This window comes from Thermobia domestica, chromosome 8 (assembly GCF_964235325.1).
Source record: "Thermobia domestica chromosome 8, izTheDome1.hap1.1, whole genome shotgun sequence".
Taxonomy (NCBI): domain Eukaryota; kingdom Metazoa; phylum Arthropoda; class Insecta; order Zygentoma; family Lepismatidae; genus Thermobia; species Thermobia domestica.
The window spans coordinates 26699492-26706481 of NC_137461.1; the positions used below are offsets into that span (position 1 = coordinate 26699492).

A 6990-nucleotide genomic window follows, 5' to 3' on the forward strand; every position below is an offset into this window, starting at 1 on the left:
TAAAGATGTTCCCATAGACGGGTGCATTATAAGATGTAATTTCAAACAGCTTTATAAGGAACAACCAATATACATTCGGTGTGCTAAACAAGAAAGGCTTGTGTATAGCCCGCTCCCCCCAGTTCTTTGTCACCGGAACTGGAAGAGTCACTACTACTACTTATATCGAGAACAGAACCCAACCAAGCCCTGCGGGGCTTCTAACCCGTTCCTACTACTACTACTATTGCTACTAACTCCCACTACTACTACTACTACTACTACTACTACTACTACTACTACTACTACTACTACTACTACTACTACTACTATTGCTACTAACTACTACTACTACTGCTACTACTACTACTACCGCTACTACTACTACTTATACTAAAACTTCCTTACCACAAGATTTACATCTTAAATCTTTATAACATGCGATTCCGATTCATTATGAACTAGTATGAATCATTAGAATCACTATGATTCGTTAAAAATCACTGGGGGGAGCGGGCTATACTCAATCCACAAGAAATGATGGAGATATAAATGACATTTTCAGCATGGGAGGCAGGCATAACATTTATAGTTCTGTTTAACTGCTTCCTTAATCTTCATCTTATTTAACCATAACTGTTTTATTTAAAATTATTTCATATAATCATCTTTACTCTTTCATTAGCGCAAACATTAGGACCATTCATTAATGCGTAAACAGCTTCGACGACCCATTATAATTAGTTATGTAATAATTATATCTTCTTTGTATCAAATCATGTCACATACTTAATGACGTAACCTCCATGTTGATATATTTCGGTAATTTATTTATAATTTTATTATCTCCATATCGTTTGTAGATATTAAAAGATGTTAGATATACATATATAAAGATATATATGGCTTTTCTTTACTTATCATAGCCGTGGAGAATCTTTAAGTAGGATATAAAAGTACGTATACTACAATTTCCAAACTGGTGATTTGAAAATAAATAGGCCTAAACTTGGAAAATATTGATGATAATAGAACATAAAATTTAGAATATTTCCATTTAATTTTAGGGGAAATTTGTATTCAGGTTTCACCTCCTGAAAAAGATTCCAATAATTAGCTATACATGATTGTTTGGTTTCTTCTCTTTCCGAAATACCAAATTAAGTACATGAGCTGAAAGTCAAAATATCGTTGTTAAGCTGCTTAGATTTATATTACTTTACTTACGAAGCTCTTTGAAGAATATTTAAAGATTAGTATTTAGTTCTGGTCCCTTTTCCTTTGTAAAACGAAAAACACTAAAATACGGATTATTCCGTATATTTAAACTTCATGAAATTATTACACTTTTCATTTTTTTAAAAACATTTTGAGTATACAAATTATATTATATTATATATTTCTTCCTCTTCTTATTCAGGTGCAACGGTTATACACGAATCACCCAAATTGTCAAACAAGATTATTAAGGAAAAAGCTAACTCCTTGGTATAAATTATAATAAAATTAAACAGTTAAAACATGAAAGTAAATGAAATAAACTAGAACACCAACATAAAATACTAAATGATACTGACAGAATATCACCATACAATACTAAATGATATTGACATAACAAGTGTACAGATTCACTTTAGTTAAGCAGTACATGCTTATACGTTGAATAATTGTTTACTAATATAAATTTTTAACATAGATTAGGTTCAAACCTGGAATGTTATTTGTCAGTTTACTTTGACGAAAACAACGTAGGGGTTTAGAGGAGGAGGGGGAGATATACAAAAATCAATATAAATAAAAATAAAAGTGAGTAAGTTTATGACTGAATAACTCTTGAACCACCTAACCGATTTCAATCAAATTTTTAACATGTATGAGATTCAGGACTGGAAAGTTTTTTTGAAAGTTTCACTTGATGGTAGAACCTAGGGAAGGGCAGAGGATGGATATATATATATATATATATATATATATATATATATATATATATATATATATATATATATATATATATATATATATATAACTCTTCAAACAGCCAACAGATCTCGATAAAATTTTCAACATAGGTGAATGAAGTTCAGGCCTGGAACAATTTTTATCATTTTATTTTGACGGTGCAAAGTAGGGGAGGGGAGGAAGGAAATATATATGTAAAAAAAATTTAAAAAATATAAGTGACTGTCTTTTTTGATCTCAATCAAATTTTCAACATAGATTAGGTTCGGACTTGGGTTGGTTTTTATCATATCACTTTGACGGTAGAACTTAGGGAGGGGGGGACAGGATGGAAAAATTTACAAAAATAAATAAAATTCAATAACTCTTGAACCACCCGACCGATCTCGATCATAGTTTCTACATAGATGATGTTCGGACCTGTGATAGTTTCTGTCATATCACTTTGACGGTGCAGCTTAGGGAAGGAGGGGGTGATAGATATTGAAAAATGATCGAAAATGACCGATATTAAAGTCGAATCTATAGTTTTGGGGGTCGCTGAGATAAACTGTGACACTTCCGATGCTGTTTAAATCCCAATTCAGCCAAGTAACTTGGCGGAGGGGAGGGAAAATATATAAAAATGATCTAAAGTGACGAATATTAGCGCCGAATCCATAGATTTTCAGGTTGTTGAGTTGAATACTGACACTTCCGATACCGTTTACAACCAAATTCATCCCCTTAAACTGGGGGAGGGGGAGATACATAAAAATGATTAAAAATGACCAAATATTAGTGTCGAATCCATAGTTTTCGACGTCGCTAAGGTGAACAGTGATACTTCCGACCCCGTGCAAATTCAGCACCTGCAACTAGGGGGAGGGGGAGGAAGAACATAGATAAAATTATGGAAAATGACCATTATCAATGTCGAGCTTATGGTTTTCGAGGTCATTGTGACACTTCCGATGCCGTGCCTCGCAACATGGGGGAGGGGGAAATATCTAAATTTATTAAAAATGACCGATATTAGTGTCGAATCCATAATTTTCGGGGTCTGTGAGATGAACAATGACACTTCTGATACCGTTTAAATCCAAATTTAGAGCCGCAACTTGGGGAGGAGGAGAGGAGAGAAATATAAAAATAATCGAAAATGACCGATATCGGTAATATTAAAAAGTGACTGACTAACGAAATATAATATTTTTGAAAAAAAATTAACTCAAAGAAGTGGGTAATTGATGCTAGTAATCTATAAATATTCACAAGTGATACTTCAAATAACTTGGAGTTTGATCTGGTTATTTCGTATAGGGTCAAAAGTATTTGTATAAATTGAGTTTACACAAAAGAAATAGACAGTTGAGTCGTTTTCAGTTTTCACTCAAATTATTCTAAAACATTAAGAGGTTTGATTATAATCATTATTATTTTAATTTATTCGTCTCTCTTTTTTGATCAATATTGCTAAACATATCATCATCTTCATAGCTATTCTGCCATTATTGGCAGGTTACTTGCTGAAATTGAGAAGCTGCGATCTACGGTGATCCTCAGTGAGCTTCTTCGTCTTCACGTAGCAATTTTCTGTTTTAATACCTTCCTTCAACTACAGTCTCCTTCGACCCTTTCCTCTCTTTCCTTCCACCATATTCTCTAGCACGTCCCTCATAATACAGTTCTTTCTCAGCCAATATCTCAACCACTTCCTCTTCCTCCTCTTTTCAATATCTAAAATTTTTCTTTCTTCCCTACTGCTAATATTTCTAACACTTTCTCATTCGTTTTCCGTTCAACACAGCTAATTCTCTCGGTTTTTCTTCATGCCCACGTTTCAAAAGCCTATAATTTTTTCATCGCTTTTGCGTAATGTCCATGTTTCTGTCCCATAGTACATATTGGAATCAGTAAAACAAAAATCTCAGTATTTAATTGGAAGTTTGTTTAACACAAGGATTAGCTAATCGTGGTTGGAAAGCAAAATCTGCCGCCTTTAGAGTGTAAAAATAATTTTGCAATTCGTGGTATTTTCAATAATCTGTACCGTCTTGATTTTCTTTCATGCGTCTCAGTGGTAGCCTCTCCAGTCTGGGAACTAGTGGAGTGTTGGATCTGTTAAAAAATATAAACAGATTACGAAACGTTGTGATTTATCTTGTAAGTAGTGAAGCGTGGGCACCAATTAAGCAAAATAAAGGCCATCACCTATGTTGTACACTATCATTATACTTACACGAAGGTAAACATACATTGTATTTCCGTTACTATTGGCCCATTGTAGATATTATCCCTTATATTCATGAATAAAATTTACCCATAAAAAGCAAAAGATTTCTTAAAACTTGGCAAGACTCTTGCAAGCAAGACCAAGATCAAGACAAAGACCACGCCGGTCTTGGTCTTGGTCCTGCATTTGCTCATCAGTAATTTTCCGTGCCGAGAAAACGCTTTATCCTTTAGAAATGACTTCTGGAACTTAGTTCGTACACATAGTAAGATGAGATTTTACAGTTTCATTCAAAGGGAAAGGAGAATTCAAATTTTTCTTACCGTACGAAGAACCAGAATTTTAGCTTGTTTGTAAGTAAAGAGTGTATTTGAAAAGCGCTCAGATTTTGTATCGTCTGGCAAATTTTTGTTCCTCGATTGCCGACATTGTTTTGTATTGTTGCTCTACCCACAAACACTCCGATTGTCGCCTTAGTCTGAATTTCTAGCATTTCTTCAGTCTGTGTCTAGTCATGGAGCAGTTTATTATAGTGCAACGTGTGACAATTGTGAAAACTTTTTATCAGAACGAAGAAAGTTATGCAGCAACTGGCAGGCGACTTCGTATGGTTCTAGGGCGAAATGAGGCACGGAATGGATAAACAATTCGTAGACTTAAGAGTCTTCATCCCGGCGAAATTAAAATACCGCTAATTTCACAGTAATTATGTGATATCTTCAAATAGATAAAAGATAATCGAAATGTGGAACAAGAGCGCCCTAGACAATATTATTTTACATAAGAAACCGTTATTACGACTAATTTATCTGCTTTCGATTTCGAGCCATTTTGAAAATCGGCATTTATTTTCGCGTTTCTAATCAGCTGAAAATGGAAAGCCACTAGGTGACTTGTGATAACGGTACCACACGCAAAATAATACTGTCTAGGGCGCTCTTGTTCCATATTTCAATTATCTTTTATCTATTTGAAGATATCACATAATTATTGTAAAATTATCGGTATTTTAATTTCGCCGGGATGAAGACTCTTAAGAAAGGGTTCATTGAAACGGGTTCAACATTGAACATTAAAAATTCTGAGCGTTGTCGTAGTGTTCGGCGAAATCCAAGTGGAAACTTGTCAGACAGTCATAGCGAATTACATAGAGTTATTGCATGCCAGCGCAGTAGAGGAGATCATATGCCTGACGTCACTCACCATACCTGAAATCGGAATGTGTGCTGAACATGTTTCTGAATTTTGTTAGTGTGCTTTGATAAAAAATATAAAGTTCATAATTTAATGTAACAAAATCGGTGTGCGCTTTTCGAATGACTCTATAAAAGGTATGAATTCTCAACTTCACAGAAACTTATCCAGCAATGCTCAAGAGACATAATGCTCTCACATTGCAGGGAAATGTACTCCCATGTTGTCGTGCAAAGAACTGTCTGTATGGGTCACCCTTCATCACCCATCATATTGTCCAATTACAGGGACTACCACCTTTCTGCATCTTGATCACTTCTTGGGAGGGAAGACCTTTCCTGATGATTGGATGGAATAGTTTGCAATTAAGGACTTCTGCGCATCGCTGACTCCAAATTCCTTTCCTGACGGAATCTTATCATTGCCTAAGCGATGGCGAAGTGTGTGAGTGCAGAGGGCTATTTTGATTAATCAGGATTTTGCAGTTTTCATTTGTTTAACCTTTGCAAATGATGCACTTGAGACACCAAAATGTATTTTAAAAGATTATTTTCAGAGAAAATTAAACTAATTCATACTCGTTACGCAAGATAATGTGGGGGAAAAGAATCTGTACTCCCAGTATGTGAGGTGATCTTCCATGATTTTCTCTGCTACTAAATCGATTCTAGCTCTCGAGCGGCCGACTTCAGAGCTTACGTAAATGGTAGAACCCATCTTTCAAAGTTATGGTATTTTGTAATACGTAAATCAGAGCCGCTCAATTTATGCATACAAGCAACCAATGAATCTTTCGTAATTACTAAAATATCAAAGTTTGTGGTAGTAACATATTAATTGCTTCTCTGTTGTTTTTTTTTTTTTTTTTTCAGATCATCTTAAGCACGGAAACATGTGGTACTTAGCCTAAGAATCATAATATGAACTGGAGCTACACACTTAGCAGAGAATTTTACATACTTTAAACATTGTTGTTAAAACTGTAATTTAGATGTTAATGGGAGAATACTATTTGAATAAAACAATCAAACAAATATTTTTTAAAATGTTTTCTTTATTTATTTTTTACAACTGAAATATAAATTCATCAACATTAACTGTTTCTTAAATCATAAATTCAATAAAAACTGGAGAAGTTATAAGACCAACCCACACATATCCTGTTCCAGTCTCCTGGAAAAGCTCCCTCGGTGCTAAGCAGTTAGCATACATACTTTTGGCGTGGGAGACTCGGGTTCAACTCATGGGGGAAGCTCGGATCCTGCGTTAAGCTTTAAGTTCACTTCTCATATAGCCTTGCTGCTAAAAAGTACGCTTAATTCAAAATCAAATCAAAAAGGATCTTACGAGACAAAGTTGACAGGATCATAATATGAGTATTCAGCTTGCGATAAAATCCATTTATTATGTAGCAGGTTGATTAAATGTTGACCAATAATATTAATTAACAATCATCTTGCTTCATATGTCATACAGGCCGGTAGCCAGCCCAAAAATGTAAGGGGGACCCGGCTGAAGTTAGGGGGGACCAACCCGAAAATATTATAGTTCATCACCATATTATAGTTCATTTGCAAGCCTACCGTGAAAATTTTAGGGGGGGGCGCAAAAATTTAGGGGGGACGGCTCCCCGTAGACCCCCC

General features: G+C 34.8%; 1 long non-coding RNA gene across 1 annotated transcript in view; it reads left to right on the forward strand.

Moving 5' to 3' along the window:
• Positions 1 to 6372, forward strand: part of LOC145691594 (uncharacterized) — a 51643-nt gene extending 45271 nt beyond the window's left edge. The window contains exon 4 of the long non-coding RNA XR_014132422.1: positions 6220 to 6372. This is a non-coding gene — a long non-coding RNA (uncharacterized LOC145691594). The remainder of the gene's footprint in view (positions 1 to 6219) is intronic.
• Positions 6373 to 6990: the final 618 nt, after the last annotated feature.